Source organism: Tamandua tetradactyla, chromosome 11 (genome assembly GCF_023851605.1).
Source record: "Tamandua tetradactyla isolate mTamTet1 chromosome 11, mTamTet1.pri, whole genome shotgun sequence".
Classification (NCBI taxonomy): domain Eukaryota; kingdom Metazoa; phylum Chordata; class Mammalia; order Pilosa; family Myrmecophagidae; genus Tamandua; species Tamandua tetradactyla.
In genome coordinates, this window is record NC_135337.1 from 43,425,006 (window position 1) to 43,444,197 (window position 19,192).

Sequence of the window (19,192 nt, forward strand, 5' to 3'; positions counted from 1 at the left end):
CACATTCAGTTCATCTCCCTTTATTTTACGCTGATTACCTTATGAAACTAAGTCTTCAGCATGAATGGTCGACCAGTAGAAGGAAAAGCAAGCCTTCAAACCTGGATACAGTTCTCCCTAGAATCCTCTGCTGACTTCCTTTTAAAACATTAATACATGGAAGGATCCTAATGTCTGAGATGATTTGTGGGCGGGGATTTTAGAGCTCTAATTGTAGTCCAGAGAAAAGAACTACAAAAAAAAAATCCATTTGCATGGTTTCTCTATGGTAATCCAATCAAGTGACATTATGAGTAAATTAGCAAAGCATTAAACTTTTTAAGCAAACTACACAGTAAAAGCGTAAGCAGAAGGAACTGACACTTTCATATGGACAGGGCAACATCAATACTTTGTTTTTAGTATCAGAGCATCAATTTTTATAAAGGTTGATCAGATTTAATCTCAACAAAGGTATTATTTAACAAAAGAAAAGTTTCTCTCCAACCAAATTATAATAGCTGACTTTTAAAAAGTCTTGACTACCTGGTAGACACCTCACATAAAATACAAATAAACCAAAACCTACACCTCATAGCCTCAAACCCGTATTTTTTTTTACTTTATATCAATATTTGAAAAAAACAGGACTGTCATTTATACATATGTAAATATTCTCAAGAATATTTTGAGAAGCCTTCATAAAAGAAGCAAAATTATGTTTTTTCACAAAGATCACATTAAAAATATATACATGTCAATGCTAACCAAGTGTTTTTATTTGCAACTGGTATTCTTTAGGCTTCATGCACATACCTCAAAGTATCATCAGAAAAATGGGCTTATTTCTCCTCCCTTTTTCCTAACTAGGCTTAGACTCTTGAGTCTAGGCTTTGATTTTTAGCTCTTCCTCTCCCTCATATTCAATCAACTGCCCAATTTTATCCTATCATTACCACACTTCTCTCTCATCTGTCACATCCATTGCCTTTCGTCTGGACTATCATCCACACCTTATAATTAGTCTTTCCAGTATTCCCCATTCTAATTCATTCGTTAAAATCCCTATTAAGATTTTCTCAAAAATATTAGCCAGTTATGACCTACATGATAAAGTCTAATTTCAGCAGAGAAAGCCATTTATTTATAAGTATGTCCCAAACTACCATCTTAGTTTTAGCACTTTCCATTTTCTGTGCTGTTCATACTCTTACACACACACACACACACACTCTCTCTCTCTCTCTCTCTCTCTCTCTCCAAGGTATCATATTTCTTTTTGCATACTATTTACTCTGAATTCACTCAGACTACTGTATTTCCACAGCCTTTCACGTTATGGTTCATTTTGGCTTGCCATTACAGTATATCTTACAATTATTTGTACAAATGTTGGCTTCTCTCAAGAAATTTTCTCTCAGGATATTTTAAGTACCTAGAGCATAATCCTTATAAAGTACATCTCACAAGACTGGGTATCAATAAATGATTTTAAACTAAAATGAATAGAATTAAACTCCAAAAGTTAATCATTAACTACAGGAAATGTATTTACAGGTAAAATTGTTCTTAGAAATGAAAGTTGAAAAAGTATATTCATAAATATATACTTAAAGATCAATGCACACAAACACATACTTTTGGTTTGGTAATTCTGGCAAACTAGGTATCCTAAGCATCAGTTTTAAAACCACGTGTGCTGCCACAATAACCTCCATGGTATTGTAGGAAACCAGAAATAACATCTCAAAATCCAAAGATACATCTATCTACTGTGAATTATTAAAGAAAATAAGTCACTTATCTGTCACTTACATGTGTACAACATTGTCGGGAACGGCTGCTCTAAATAAAAGCATATTTTACTTTAAAAGACTGTACCCACACATGAAATATAAGATTTTCAAAAGATGATTCGAGTATTTTTCAATAGGATAACTCAAAAGGATTCTTTCACAGAGCAAGAATTGCCTGGTACTGTGCATCATAATACTTTTTAATTTATCAAATCTGGGAGTAAGAAGTGGGACAATGGGAAAAATTGTAACATTCTTGCTTGATATCTCGTGACCTTGATGAGAACTGTAATTTGCACAACACAGAAGAGTGGTAAGGCTGCCAAAAATCAAGATTTAGTTCATTCATATTTAATTTTATGATCTTAATTTTACCCTGTAAATGCTGCAGCTAATATAGCCTGTAAATTTAAAGTCTTGAAAAATTGGTTTAAAGAGTTTTAGTTAAATTAATAGTGTTCTGAAAGTTTATTCCAAAAAAGGAAACATCTGCTTTTGTTTAAACAAATACACCATTAGCTATTTGTACTATATTTTGAAAGATAAATTCTGATTAAATATAGAAGAATTTTTGAATTAAAAAAATATTTATATTTATATGTATTTAGCCAAAAACTAAGCTATTCTACATTTATTATTCAACTCAATATCTACCGTGCACACGTAGGATCAGTAAACCTCAAAGTTCACATATAGGAAGCTCACGACCAATCCTAGGGAGCTTCCACTTCCCACTGAAATATTTTTATAAAGTAATTTGCAATATACTCATAAAAGTTTCAAAAATATATATGTACTGAAGTCCTACCTTAAAAAGCTGCTTCCATATCACCATGACAGTAGATTTTGAAATTTTTTACTCTAAATGATAACACTTAAATTTCACCAATTTGATTGCTAAAATGATGTAAAATACTTAATTGCTAATAAATACTTAGCACTAAAAATTCAAATGTATAAGTAAGGAAATAATATTTAAATAGATAAGTGGAGCTTTAGAAGTTCAGAGTGCCAGAGTTACACTTCTGTCCAAAAGCTAACCTTTAAAGAGCAGTGTTAAAATTTTAACTTAGTTAGCTAAATGCTAAAATTGTATGCCATTTCAAAGAATCCTTCCTAAAAATTTTAGTTTGACTCTCCAGCTTATTCTAATTATTGAATAATGTCAACACATTAAACTTGTAAAATAACAAGTTTATCAAAGTCTTAGGATCTAATAGAAAAGAAGAAAAGGAGAGAAAAATCAGTATATTCTTATGTTTTACAATTTTAATAAACCAACAAATTAAGGCAATATTTTGCTTTATTTTCAATTAAAAATTAGCATTGTGGGGAATACAATTTGGTTTGCTACCTGAATTTTAGAATTTCAATTCTAAGACCCCAAAGAAATGTTTATTTGCCTTGCTAAAGAAAATAGCCTGCTGGTGACTTTATGTTCTTTGTATGCTCCTTTTGATTTTCACAGAATTTACAGGCAATATAAAATATGAGGCTATTAGTTTATGCAATCTATATGACTCAATATTCTTAAAATACTTAAGAAATGATTATACAAGATATTCAATTTAGCATTGTTCAAAAGAACTGATACTTATTCTCTAATTTTTTTTAAAGGAATACTTCTACACAATTATAAATCAATCCTAAATGCTTTTGAAAAACACAACCTAGAAAATGTGAGTTTAAAAACACAACCTAGAAAATGTAAGCTTTATTTTTTATTTTTAATCACACAGTATTATTCACGGGATAACAATTATTTTAAAAGAAATCCATTCTAATTTAATTAAACCAGTTACAGGTTTCCAGCCTGAAACACCAGGAGAACTTAAGTACGTCTTAACCTATTATTAACACAAATCAAGAAAATCAGTAAAAAATAAAATACTTTGGGGGTTGTGAAAAGCAACTAGATTAATGAAATAGACAAATTATAAAAGTTATACCTGATCATAAAGTGAAAACACTATATTATTTATAATTCTGTCACCATAATTATACAAAATTCTTTACAAGCACTAATCAGCCCTAAATTACTATAAAGAAGACTACAGAAAAGTGCTTCTAGAAAGTATTCTTAAATACCTTTATGCGTTGCAGCTGTTATCTGAATTCCAAAAAAAAGCAAAGATTTTCGTGAAGCATAATTTGAATAATTTTAAAGGTACTTATTTTCACATTGGCCAATAGCTATTGTGGGCCAGTAACTACTACTTACAAATGATAAAGCATTTGTTATGAAGCTCTGACAAGTAGTAAAATGCTCTGCTAAACCATTTCCTTATACCAAAGCTATCTTTTTAGTTAGGGCCTCTGACATGAATAATAAGGACTATTTTTCTGCCTCTACTTTTATCTGGCCAAAACAACAATGCCTTTTGAATCAATAATCCTGATTTAAAGAGTACTAAATAGAAACTAAATTTTTTTAAGTTCATAAAAATTCAGTGATTAAATAATTTAACTGAATGGGTTTTTTTTCCTTAAACATGAATCTCAAAATAGGCAGTGTTACTAATATTTATATTAAAATATGGAAAACACACAATTAGAGACAAAAGTATCCATGACTGGAATGCCTCAATACTTCTATTTCAAATCTCAGCATTTTTTTTATATGTTAATGTTTTACAATCATGTTTAAATCATGGAGAAAATCAGTGACTTTCTGTAATTTACCTTCTAAAAATTAATAAAAGTTTGATATTCTAAGAATTTAACATCTTCACTCATCAACGAAGCTATGAATAAACAACATATGAATGCCACAAAATCTATATTAAAAAGCACGTAAAAGAGTCTTTTTAAATCTTTGTTAGATTTCTAGTTTAGGAAAGGTATTGACTAAACAAAAGAAATACTACTTGGGGACATGCAAAAGGAAAATATTATTTTAAAATTAAGATGAAAACATTAGTTTTGAAATCCTTGATTATAACCATGCAATTTAAAATACTGGTACAGTTTTTTTTTTCCAATACAGCTAACAATACATGCAGAGTCACAAGTTTTTCATTACAGACACTTCATATAGGTGCCAGTAATATTTTGAATTTATATTATGAAAGGATCATATATACATATTGTTAACTTCCACTTAAAGTGTCTAACATGTTAAAATACTTGACTCTGGGCTAAAGAATAGTATAACACATACAAATTTTTTTAATGAAACTTCCATTTTCATGAAATTAATATTAAAAGATTACTTTAAATCTATACTCATAACACATATTAACCTACTAGTAAGATTATTCGTCATAGTATATGCCATTCATAATATAATTTTTTTTTTAATCTGCTCACACAGAAGCAGGAACATTCACATTTTCTCTTAAATGATATATGTACAAATAAGCATAGGATTTTAACATAATTCAGATTCTTTTGCATTAATTCAAAAATATGTAATAAAAATCTCTTTACAATTTAAAAAGAATGACAGGTTATTTTAAACTGAAAAGCAGCTATCAATTAACTTCTTTGTCAACATTGAATATAATAAAATATCAATAATACTTTTGGAAGAGCAATAATTAATTTTAAATTATATATTTTCTTTGCAATGAATTCAAACGTCATGATTTTAAACCACTCAGTTGTCCATCTCCAAATTTAAGGCAAAACAAGTAGAACTTACCCTAGCTATGCCTTTCCAATCACATCACGGAAGTTATGCACTCTGTGACAGTTACTGGGCTTCACATAACAATTTTCCTGGAATGAATTCTCTAGTAACCCTTACCTCACTGCAAAGGGAGGTGTGGTATTAAGGGGGAAAGGGTAATGAACTGCAATATTGGATTCCATTTTCCAGTGCCTATCATATTTAGTACCAACCATGATAAGAATCTCTTTTTACCATATTATTTAACACAAAGTAAATTTGGCAGTAAAGGATACCTATCACTGATTCTATGGAAAAGGAGTATATGTATACATTCGTACAACATATCATTGAAATCCTATTGAACTGTAATTGCTGTTGATAATATCCTTACTCTGTTGTGAAAATGCTTTGCATAAATATAGCACAGACTTGTTAAGATAATACAGGACCATGCTGAGAAGGTAATACAATAGCCCATGTCAATACCATAAATCGCTTTATTAGACAATGGTTTCCTTACTTAGAAGCCTATTTTGTATAACAATAACAAGCTGACTTTACACATTAGTAAAGATTAGCTAATAAAATAATAAATCTAAAACAATTTCATTAAGAAGCAAACCCTTTAAAAATGTAAAGTGAGTATTTTATCGCTCACACTCTTCGGTAAACTAAGGGGAAAAAAGGAACTATTATATCTCTGCTTAAGGTTGCACAAATGGATAATCTTTCATTTTTTTCCCAACAAGAAATTTCTGAAACAACATTACTGGATCAAAACATAAAAATTAAAATACTGGAATGGTTTTTAGTAGAGTTTAATATAATATTCCATCTTTAGATTTCCTGGCACAATTAAGTATATGCAGGCAATGTGATATATTCTGCTCATTAAAAAGATCTGAATGCTCGCTAAAATGAAATGAATGCTCCAAAAGGCTTACCACCATTCTAACTGGTTACCAAAACATCTGAAAGAAAAAAGTTATTTCTGAGAATCCCTGCTTTAGAGTCTTAGAAATCACAGTTGGCACAAAATTAGTAAAATCAGTTTTTAATCAAGCACTGTCTGTTTTGCCTGCCTTCATCTTTTCAAAGTTAGTCAACAGTTTTCTAAATCATTTACTATTAGATCCTTACTGATAGTTTCCCTGTTCCAGTGTTACTGCGCTAATTTGTCCATTATTGCTCCTTTTCATTAATTCAAAGTGATCACCTTTGGTTTTTTAAAAAGCATCTGCAACTCATCTAATTTGATCTATTAAATAAATGTAGAAGAATGTAATTTACTAGTTTATGTTTGGCGATCATGTCATCTATATTTTATATAATCCAGAAAATGATCTAGAAAGCTGGGTTCTCTCCTTTAACAACGACTAGACATTTAAACAAGAGACGGTTTCTGCAGTCATTCTCTCAGAGCTATAGTCCATCATCAAAGTAAATAAATACATATCTCAAAATGAATCTGATACCTTCATTATCTTTTAAGTTATTTTTACTAAGTAAGAAAAGATAAAGGTACATCTGTAATCTGTGCATCCAGAAAATGATAAATACCTGGAATTCGATAATTAAATTTCACTATAGTTTGCCTAATCCCAAATGTCTTACTTTCCTTAGAACAGTATTTCCCAAGCTAAAATAAAAATATATATATTTTAATACTATAATTTTCAAAAGGGAAATTATCCATTTGTAGTGCCTTGATTATTTTATCTCATATACAAGCTCCCTCTGCAGGTAATAATAAGGGTTAGCAAAATTATCTGTAAAACACAGGCAGTTGCCTGTGTAAAAATGCAGGCAACTTAATCATCATTTTATAGAAATACTTGTATCTAGCATTGTTACTTCCTCCTTACCAATTATTTGATTAATTATAATTGCACCTAAAGATTTGTCACTTAGTATGATTATTCTTGTTCACCATCCTGGTCAAGAATGCATTTTTAGTAGGCAGGATACACAAACTTCAACAAAGTCACCCCAGAACTACTTATAAACAGTGTATTTCAAGGAAAAGAAAATATCACCTTGCTTACACAGCATCAACCTGAAATGACAGACCACCCAAAACAAGGCTACCAGACTCATTCATTTGAGGTGCTATCTTAGGATTTATTATACAGTGATAGATAAAAGATGTATTTTATATGAATGTAGTAATGACTACATTTTCTTCTCATTTTGCATAATTCTAAAACTTAAAATTGGAGAGTATTTACTTCTGAAAAACAAATCTGTATATTTCTGTTAATTCAATATAATGAAAATAAAAAGGCTGATTTGGGCTGCAATGTGCTTTTTATCCTTTTATAGTATTTTTTCATAATTTGTCTAGATTTCAGATTTCTATTACCCAATGTCCTCTTTTGCCATATTTCTTTCCTAAGATACACACTGATTTGGTGCATCTCTGACAAGACAGAGAAAAAACACATATACACAAAGTTAAAAACAGTTTCAAAGTCTTTGTTTGCAGTGGGGGGCAGGTGGGAGGTGGATTACCAAAAAAACTATTGCTAGAGAATGTCTGATGCCTCCTACTTCAAGAATTTTCCCTTCTAACAAACACACAACACCTTTATAACATGTAAGCTGCGACTTAAGGCAAATCCAATTGACCTAAATATAAATGAACTGATAGATTTATAACAAATGATTTTATTTAAAATTATGATTCTTAATTTTTTTAATTTAAGAATGCTGGAAATTATAAGATATACTAACTTGTTATGCTAAAATATACAGAAAAAGTTATATTTCTTTTTTCCAGTGAAACAACTAAAACAAGGAGAAAGACAAAAAATAGTATTTTTCATGGATATTATTGAGAAATACTATTTTAAATATCTAGGCTGTAAACACAGTTTAAAAACAGTAACAATTTGAAGAGCAACTTTAAATTGGCATCATAGCAATTGCAGCAGAAAAAGCAAAGGGGTAACAGGCTACATTGTCTAATAGGCTATATCAAGAAGAAACACATAATATCCAAATATTACCTTACTCATGACAGACCTCTGAAAAAAAAGGACAAAAGTAGTTAAATGCTCTTAATAAAAGTGAAATTGTTTAGGAAATAATTTTAATATAACTTTCACTGGTTGATGCATAAGAAGCAAATGAAGTGTTTTAGTAATTATGCTAATCTTTTTTAAAATGGAAAACGCGACATATATCTTCAGTACCTCAATTCTGTCATTTAATACATTAAACTCTCATCAATGTGTAAGTATACAACATTAACAAAATCAGTGTTTCACAAATTGTTCTGGACACTAACCATTGGAAAACCAAGACTTTTAAGAATTAAAAGACACCACCAGCATCCCGAGATTAAGAACACAAAGATGAGTGGAGAATTGCTGTGTAAGAAATGCATTCTAATCAATAACCATAGTAGCAAACACTGAAGAAAGGTAGGCTTTTAATGCAAAGAAATAAAATTTCTACGGGGCAGGTACCAGTGAAACTTCTCAGGGGATTAAAGAAATAATTCCAGATAGAAATATTTGGCTAGGAAAACACAGAGAAATCATTTCAACATAATTCTTTCTTACATAAATTGCAGATGTAAACTGAATAAATATAATCTGTCTAAAACAGAAATATTGTATCAACTGAAAACCTTATCTAAAATCCTGAAATGAATCAACCATTATATGGGAAGTGCTGACACAGTATTCATAATTTTTTAAATAAATGATTAAAATTAGACTTCACTTTATAAATAGAGAAAATCTTCTTTTGCTCTATTGACAAACAGACACTATTTACTATCCTCTACCAGAGAAAGCATTAATCAAAAGCAAGGTCACCCAGCCTACTCGGGCAGCCAAGGACCACTTTTGACCGTATTTGGGGTTAGATTATTCCATCACGTATACCGAAAACAATAATCAATTTGAGGTGTGGATCAATGTAAAATTACCTACACAAAAGATGCAAAGTGTGGATAGTACAAACAGTTTCAAAGACAGGAAGACCTTTGAGAGCAAAATAAAAACCAAATAAACTGTATCATTTTCAAAATCAGTTTAAAAAGATGTCTTAATCATCACATTTTATATGATTTTGTATACCTTTTTTAGCTAATAATTGTTAACAAAGATCAATGTATGAACTAATAGAATATAAATTGTGTGCTTAAACACACATATGTGTGTATATTTGTGGCTAAGAAAGAGGTTAGAGTAGTGTCTAATACCTCATAGAGCGAAACTAAGCCCTTTTTTTCAGGAACCTCATGGTACATTCTTCTACTGCTATGAAGGCTAAAGATTGCATTCTCCATCCAGAAAAAGATACAGGGTAGTGTTACTTTTTGTTTTAACAAAGTAACATGTGTTTGAATTTATGCGAAGTGTAAAGCCAACAATCTTTGCACCTTCTCCCATCTCTCGTCCAAGAACTAAAAGAGTTCATTTTTATGTCTCTTTTTTCTACTACACATTGAAACACACACACACACACACACACCATTATTTTCAGTTAGTGGATTTTCAAACAGAATGAAGAGTTGGTCATATACGTGAGGACGTTAACTTCTGCTTAAACAGCCTGCTTTTTAACGATATATATCTACTTTTATTAAAGTGTTGAATCTATCTGAAAAATATACCTTGCAAATATTGTGTTTTAAATAGGCTTTTTTCAGACAACTAATTTAGACTCTGAAATTCAGAGATTAAGGTGTAAACCCTATGTGTGAATTTTAATGTTTACAATGTACTCACAGATTGGAGAAATCAATGACAAGACCAACAGGGGTCCTTTTTGCTCAGCATACGTTTCCTTGTCAGGTAGTGATTAATGCAGTGCTCTGTAGAGGGAGACATTACATCCGGGCTAAAACAGACTGAAATTTTACCCTCAGGCAGAAATCTGATTTAAACATCTCTATTTAAAGTGACATTTGTCCTCCCTTTTCAACTGCTTTCCCCCAAAATTCGGGGAAGTTGACTTCATGACCTAAAAACAGCTGTGTGGCTTTGAGTGGTTGTGCTTTTTCTTGCATTTTTGTATATCTGGGTGCCAGACCTGATCAAGGTGATAATAAAACAGGTCTCTATCTATTTGCTATGATGGATCCCATGCCATTTCAAAGCTACAAGAATTTAAGATTTTGAATTTGGTTTAATTCTAGTAGTAATAAAATTATTAAAATGCATTTCTTTTGTTAATAATAGCCTAGTTATCCCACCTAATATACTAGGTTCTTTTGATTCATTAAATTACATACTTCACTGCACTGATCTGAAATATAAACTGATTACAAATTCTAGAAATATAGAAAAGCAACTACTTAAACCTCTAAAGCTTTCAAGAATATGTAAGTGGAAATGGTTTCTTGTATGTCAAACTTAGATGCAATAGCTTCCATTTAAAAAATGGAAAGCAAAAAGAAAAACAAAAGTCTATAAAAATGCATGCATATTAAAACAGGTGCCAGTGAAACATGGTAAATTTTGATATTATTAAGCAGTTTAGACACTGTTGGCAAGTTCCTAGTAAGCAAGGTAATCTAATTCCTGTTGCCTTTCAACATAAATTGATTTTTCTTCTTTTAGCCATTCTGGTAATTGAACAAATTTATACCACTGTGATGAGATTTTATTTACCACCACACAATGCATAAAATTCTCTATGAAGACAAACTATATTACTTCATAGAACTGCATTTTTGTTATAATTAAACAAATTGCATTTAAACTTGCTTTGAGCTTCCGAAACAATCAATAGTATTCTGCTGTAAGCTGTACTTCACCTGCAGGTGTTGAGTGCTTGGTTTCTTCATTCAGGCTACTTAAAAAAATTTTTTTTTGTTAAATATGGGAATTATTTAAAGACTGCTGGATAAGAATATATTAGAAAGTACTCGCAAGTTATCACCTATCTTTAAGTCATTAGATAAATGACCTATAAAAAAGATTTGTAAGTATTTTTTGGTGGATTAGGACCTGCGCTTTTGAAATACCTAAAAATATCTACTTATATCAAAATAGCATTAATGGGTTTTCAAAGTTCAAAACATAAACTTAAAACTTATACTAAATTCAAAATACCATTATTAAGTACCAAATAAAATTTAAATAAAATTCAGGAATGACACTCCTTTAGAAGTTATCAAACTTAGGGATTCTAATTCCCTAAATTCAATAATTAACTATTCATCTCTATGCTAAACAAACTATTTCCTTAACCTTTTTCTCAAAGTATTAAAGCTAATAATAATCACTACTTGATCGATTTTTCAGAGCATCTTGAGTGGCAAAAAAGATTTGAGAATAGTCTTAATTTATTTTTCTGATAACATCAAGCATAATTACAGCAATCTAGATGATTAAATACTTTTCAAGCTCACAACCTTCAATCTTTAAGAACTGTTTGAAGAGATGAATATTTGGGTGGGGCTACAGAGTAAGCAGTGGTAGGTAAGAGAGATATTAGCTAACCTATAATTTAATGTCTTTTAAAATGGCTTAATCCTGGAAAATAGGTGGAAATGATTATCTATATAGGTAATATTACCATTTTTAACGCTTTATCAAAATCATTAATCTGCAAAGTTTTTTGCTCAGCATTTTGGTAAAAAATTTGATGAACTTTTAAAAATAATTATGCATTTTACTTCTAAAACTTATTAACATGAATAAAATAATTACATTTTAGTTTTACAAGAACCTTTGCTGCATAAAGGCAGATAGATATCAAATGTGTGCTCCTCCCTTCAAAACTCAAAAAAATCAGAAACAATGAAACATCAATAGACAAAAGCACTACAGTCTCTGAAGAAACTTTTTTACAACAACAGCAACCTTATATAATTCTTCTGTTTCCAAAACTGTATTTCATTCTTGATCTAAATACACTTAACGGGTATACTTATATATTAGCAACTGAGCAAGAGGTAAAGATCATTTTAAAATGAAAATAGACATTTCTCTCAGATGGATACAAACGTGCCTAGACCATACTTTGGAATAACAAAAAGCTCTCTTCCCTTCTATGCTAACCTATCAAGAAGCTAAGTGCTATTTGAATATTTATTCCTAAATTTGATCATATAAGTATTTTGATAGAAAACAGAGAATTAATATTTTATTACTACGGTTTGGAGATTTTATTTACCTCCTGACCTTTCTTCCGATATGGTAATCTTAACTGACATATTTCTACATTACTTAAGATATTAATACTATTTTAAAATTTTTAATAAAACTCATGCTTCCCTAATGAACAAATAATGGTCTAAACCTAAGTAAACTTTGGTTTTAAAGCCCTCATCTAGCTCATTTTAAGAAGGGAAACACCCAAAAGCCTGGTGTTAAACATTTCTGTTGATTGTGAGAATTGCAGCAATAAAAACTCCAACGCTCATCTTAAATAAAGACTTGTACTACTACATGTAAGATCTATATATTTATATTAGTTTTTATAACATTTGGAAGTTTTGTTTCCTCTGATGTTAGTCCATTAATAGAGCAGAGTCAATTGACTGGGAAAATTGTATTTATCGGAAATTCTCAAGTCAAAACCTGAAGTAATTGGTTTGTTCTACCCCATCTGATTCAATATTCTGATTTCCCCAACTACCTTTTCCCAAAGCTATCTGAATTTCTAAATTCATTTTCTGTTGCCAACACATAGTAACCCATAGTGACTGAAAATGGCAGCCGAAGCGCTTCTACAACACATTAATTTTTCTCTAGTCCAATTTTGTCATCTAAATGTTGAACAATTTTCCTTTCACTGCATTTTATACCTTTCGTAATTTGCTGAATTCAGGATCAAAATCACAGAAAATGAAGAACAATGTTTCCAAGACTATTTTTAGATTATCACTAATAGCTCAAAGGATGTGTTTTCTCTATAGCACACTGTATTCAAAGCAGACTAGGTAACAGCAACTTAAGTGCAATAATAGTAATTATCAATGTGGGCATTTTTACCATGAAAGTACTTCTAAGACAACTGTAGGGATCAGATAAATGAACCATCATAAAATGATTTGGGGGTAATGATAAATATAAATTAAATAGCACTAAAGAATCTCATCTCAATCTGAAGAAAAAAAATCATCACCCTATTAGACAATAGATTTAAAATGTTAGGCAATTAATATTCTTCCTACAGAATTGTTATTCCAGAGCTCATTTTCACTCTAAAATAAAAACAAGGAGTTCTTTTGAACATTAATAAAAAAAAATACCTCCACTAATGAAGGGCTATCCATTCACGTTCAAAACCAACAAATCATCAAGGCAAAACTATGAAATACAAGGACTTACAAACCTCCAAAATCTTCCTTGAATTTAATTTTCATCGTAAAAGTAGGTCTTATGGATCCAAAGTTTTAACAAAATCAATTCTTTCCTAAAAGTTAAAGACAAAAGTTCTTCTCCTTTGACTCATTTGCTCTCCATAAAATGACCGAAATAACCCAAGCACTTGTTCTTACTTATTTCTTCATTCATGGACAGAGTTGTTAAAAAAAAAAAAATGCAAAGAACATATCTCTCTGCAAATGTAAAAAAGCAAGAGCAAATACTGTATAAAGAAAAATAAACCAACTTTAAACTGAATACTAGAGTTTACTGTATTTGCTAAAATACAAGAACTTTTAGATAACACAACTGATATTTAAACTGAATTATCCTATTTAAACAGTATTCGTAAAAACTGGGATCTTTATCACCTAGAAGTCTTTTTTTTTTTCAAATTTGCACTTGCAATAAAAGTTACATTAATAATGTTGATGTTGAGTTTTTAATTTGCAAAATCTTCCACTGGCATTTTTCCTATTAATTTAACATTAAATTAAAGTTTCCTAGGTGTATTAATGGGTAACCTTTTATCAAAAGATTTCAATTGTTTTAGGGATTAATTAAAAGCCTTTCTTTTTTCATTTTACTACTATAACAAAGTGTAGGCCCTAGTAAAGTATGAAGTTAGAAGGAAAGACTTTCTAACACTACACTGAAGGGACCCCAAAAGACAGGCAACAGTGACTATCATAAAAGGTCACCCTTTTTCTAGGAACAAACCATTTATCAATAGAAAATAATTGTCTTGCCATTTGCAAGGGCTCCACAGAATAGACAATGTTTTTCACTCACATAATTACAAAACAGTAAAAGTTCAGAAACACAGCCTGAATCCACCTCCCTATTTTTACCCTTTACAATTCTCATTGCCCTTTGGGCCTCTGCTTGGAAGCAAATGGAAGACAGGCTGAAGTTTTCTCAATTGCGCTAAAGCTAAGAAACCTTTGATATGCTAATAGTCCCCTTCAAACGGTAAGAATTCACACTTGCATTAATTCAAACAATTTGTGCAGAATGATGTGAAATGGCACTTCTTTTAGAGGCAAGCAACAAAAGGAGAGAATCGGAATGTCTAAAGAAATTAAACAACAGGGCATTTGTTCTGCAGTATTCTTTCTATCGTGCATTTATTTATTGGAGGGGGGAGGCTGAGACTGTAAAAAATCCCTTAACACACCTGAACAGAAGTAGGCTCTTATCAAGAGCTCCTAAGTGTTATAAGGATACTAAGTTTAAAGTTCAGAGCTACCTTTACCTAGGTCAAAATGTTCCTATCACAACTTGAAATGTAGCCTACCAAAGACATCGCAAAAACTATTCTATTTTTCTGCTATGGACGTATATTATCTCATTAGTTCCTTTCTTCTAAGGCTCGCCCAGGATCAAAACTGATTTAGTAAGACATATCCCAACAAGTAATTATTTTCCAAACGGATGTGACTTTCTTCATTGTGCAACTCGAGTTGAGCAAAGAGCAAATTCGGTGGGGCCCTTTCCAGACATAAACACAGGGAAATGAATGAACCAACTAAGTCCGTTAAATCTACGCCTGTGAAAAGAGAAAAGTACACACACAGCAAAAATGCAGAAGAAAACCTAAGAACTGGCGGCGGGGTGGGGAGGAGGGTGCCTTAGAACCTGGCCCCTGTAACGGGAACCATATGGTTGGTGGCTGCGGCTCAGACGCTCCCAGGCTGCTTGAAGAAGCTGCTAAGCAGCCTGGCACCTTTCAAGAAACAGGAGGAAAACATTTTCTCGGTCTGAATCCGAGACAACACAGTTTGCATCGAGAAGAATGGTATGAGGGGGCCAGAAAAGGGGAAAAGAAAGAAGGGGAGGAGTTCCTAGAACACCAAGAAAGGAGAAGACAGACACCGCAGGATTTATCCCTCCAACTATGCTTTTAGAGGACAGAGTGCACAGAGAATTAAATAATAAAATGAAAGACGATATGTTCCTTTAGTGCTAAGTAAAGCTTCTAGCGACTTCTCCTAACCCAAACCCCGTAGTTTCGCAAAAGGAACAAACTTTACTGGTCCCAAGCGAAGGAGTCCTGCGAGCGTACTTCTCTCCCCACACTACTGGGGCGCTTTCGTCGTTTCGCTCGCCCTCGCCCCTACGCGAGAGGGTCGCCCCAGCCAATAAAGGAGACGACGCTCTGTTAGCATATCCCCGCGCCCCTCCCAACCCCGCAACCCTCTCCTACCAACCAGGCTCGCAATGGGCTCCCAGTCCCACAGCAAACCCCAGAGCCCACACCCGTAACTTCTCCCGCAGGCCCAACGCGGCCCGCTGCTGCCCTCTCACTGCGGGTCCGGGAGGCTCGCTGCCCTCCTAGCTGCCCGCCGGATCCCGGGGCCCGCCACCCTCTGGCCCCGCGGGGCCGCCAGGGCAACGGCAGCCGGCCCTCCCAATTAGTTGCCAGCCTCAGAACCCGCCCGGCCACATCTGGCTGCGCTCTCCAGTCATCCTCGCTTTCCCGCACGACCTAAGCACGAAAAGAAGAAACAACAACCCGCAACAACTCATTTGAACCCTCCCCCACCGTCCACTTCCCCTCAACTAGCTGGCAGCGGCTCGCCCTCCCCGCTGCACTTACTGGCCTGGACGAGCCCACCGGCAGGGGGTGGGGGACAGCAGGGGCGCGCTCCCGGCAGGCCTCCACCCCGAGCACCCCGAGCAGCCCAGCTGAGAATGCGCCTCACACTCCTCCCCAGTCCGGCTGTGAAAGGGCGAGCAGCACCTTCCGACCCACCCCAAGCATTTAGGAAATCAAAAAATGCACAACCCAGTGCTACCGCGGCACTCCCCACCCCCTGCCACCGCCCCCAGCAATGAGACTGATGCCTTGAGTGTTACAATAGGCTCCACGAGAAAAGGAGACGCAGGCTGGACGAGACTGAGAGTTCTTCGTATCGATTTCTGAGAAGAGGAGGTGGGAGGAGAAGGGGAGGGGGCGAGCAGCCCGAGCGAGCGTGAGGTCTCCCCCTTGGCCCGGACGAATATAAACAAATAGTCGAGCCCGAACTAACCACCACCTCCAGCATCCACCCCCGGGCAGGAGGCGCAAAGCAAACAGGTCTCCCAAGCCCGGCACAGAGGCACATTGTTCGCTGCGGCGGCTCTTACCTCGGTCGGCGAGCGCGCCCCGGGGGAGGGCCGTCTGACACTGGGGCTGCGCGGGGAAAGGCTCAAAGGGCAGTGGCAACCCCAGCCGGCGGGAGCCGAGGTCGGCCGAGTGCCGGCCGCGGCTAGCAGAGTCCGTCCGGGACGCCGGCCGCCGAGTCCGCACCGGAGGCAACGCCGCGGCTGGCCGGTCGGACAAGGCGCCGCTGCTCGGCGCGTCCTCCTGCTCGGCCGCTGCCGCCGCCTCCTCCAGCCAAGCAGCCAGCGCCGGGCGGCTCCTGGGGTTAAGTCAACATTTTCCCGCAGTTTCCCACACGCTGCTCCGCGAGAGGGGTCTTTCACAAACACGCACACACTCCCAGACCACACGCTCTTTAAAAAAAAAAAAAAAACTCAAAATTCAGAGCAAAAGAGGTGCTGGAGGCAAAATTAAAAAAAAAAAAAAAAAAAAAACCCAGCAGAGGTGCGCAGACTTGGGAGTCCCCTCAGAGCGGCGGACGTGGGGAGGGGGTGCGGGGGGGGGGGGGGTGACGGCCAGACGCCGGCGGCGCGAGGCCAACTCAGTTTGTCAGGCGAGACCCCTCAGCCCGCGGTCGGCGCCGACCATCCCTCGAGCCGACCCTGCGGCCTGGGGCAGGAGACAGTGGCGGCCCCTCTTCACATTTCGGATCTCCCGGCCAAGGCTGAGCGGTAGCCGCTGCCCCGCGAAAGGTTGACGGCGAGGACTCGGGCTCGGAGAAGCAGAGAGGAGAAGGGAAGAGCCACACCACGCACGGCAGCGGTGGGGAGATGCCCCCCAACAATTCCAAGGAATTCTCCGGTAAGCTCCCGATTTCGCTCCGGCACCTCTGCGCGCGTGTGTGAGCAGAGAGAGTGAGAGGGAGAGAGAGCTAGAGTGAGAAGGAGAGAGAGGGAGAGAGACCGGGGAGTGCGAAGTCCTGACACAGACTCTCGGTGAGGTCTGAACTGGAGTCACCTCCAGCCTCCTCCTCCTCCTCCTCCTCAAATCCTCACCTACCCCCCGCCCTCGGAGTTAGGCTAATCATATAAACATATTAGGGTGTACAGCGGCAAAGGACAAATCTCTCCCTCCTGATTTTTCCAGCAAGGGGCTCAGGCAAACTCAAAAGAAGATTACAGGCAGCTAAGTACAAAACGTGGAGCAGATCATCTATAACTCATTGCCGCCCAATGGCCATTTTCCACTCCATTTGAGCAGCTGCGGCGCCGGTGCGCCCGAGAGGGGGGAGGAGGAGGGAAAGGGGACACTTACGGGCCGAAGCCGTTCGAGCGGCGGCGGAGGTGGCCGAGTAGCCACTCAAGGACTGGCCGGCCCTGGCTCCAGCCCCGATCCGCCAGCGGGGCGGCCTCAGGGCTGTCCCGGCGGAGGCGGCGGCGGCGGCGACGAGGGGCGCGCGCACGGCCGCGGAACGCGCCGGAGAGGCGGCCAGGGCCGGCTCGCATCCCCTCCTCTCCCTTCCCCTCCCCCGCGGCTAGCGACTTCCCCACCACCTGGTCCAGAGACTCCGCATCCATCCTTCCCACCCTCGGCTTTCACTATGCCCGTCCAGCCCCCGCCTCCCAAACTCCACTTACTGCGCGCTCCGTCCTCCGCGCGCTCCACCGGCGCGCGCTCTCCATCCTGTCCACACACACGTACTTTGAAAATATTTATTTTATTTTTGGAATGGGATGAAGGGTATTTGGGAGAACGCGGTGAAGCGCAGGGCTTCCAACCTCGGAGGCGGGTCGCAGGGGGCTGGCGAAATGCTTGAGCTACCCCCCACCCCCCACCCTCCGACCCCTTCCCTCCAGGCCAGGGAGCCTTCTCCTTGCCTGGACTTCGAAGAGGCGCCCAGGATGCGTCTTTCACCCACCCCGTCTCCAGGTTTTCTCTTTTCTCCAAGCATCGAGCCGGAGGCCCCGAAACTTTTAGTTTCCGCAGCCCTCCTTTTGTGTGACTGCTTGGAGGAAAAAAGAACGTCTGTTCGCCACGGCTGCCTCCGTCCGGCTGCGACGCACTGGGGGACGCTCCAGGGTTAATGCGTCTTTGATACCTGAGATTTCCGGCGCGCATGTTAATGAAAGTTACATTTTTTTAAAAAAATCGCGATGACTTTTTCTTTGTAGTTATATGGAGCTAGCTAAACTTTGACTTTGACTATATTTCACAAGAGTGTTTGTTTGTTTTTTATTAAACCCACCAGGATAAGCAAAGGAAGGAAAGGAGACTAGAGGCTCTTTACTTGCAAGTGCATTCATCGTGCTGTTAGATCTGTTTCCCTCATTTCCTTACATTGAAACTGCTTTTGCTCTTGTCCTCTAAACACACTTCCTTGACTCTC

General features: G+C 36.7%; 1 protein-coding gene across 19 annotated transcripts in view; it reads right to left on the reverse strand.

Annotated features, from left to right (window-relative positions):
* ADGRL2 (adhesion G protein-coupled receptor L2) overlaps positions 1 to 18,919 on the reverse strand; it is a 204,405-nt gene extending 185,486 nt beyond the window's left edge. For 11 of the 19 annotated variants that reach the window (XM_077120502.1, XM_077120503.1, XM_077120501.1 and 8 more), the window contains exon 1: positions 16,851 to 16,983. The gene's annotated coding sequence lies outside the window, so the exon portion shown is untranslated. The other 8 variants (XM_077120488.1, XM_077120490.1, XM_077120489.1 and 5 more) reach the window with 7 other exon arrangements.
* Positions 18,920 to 19,192: the final 273 nt, after the last annotated feature.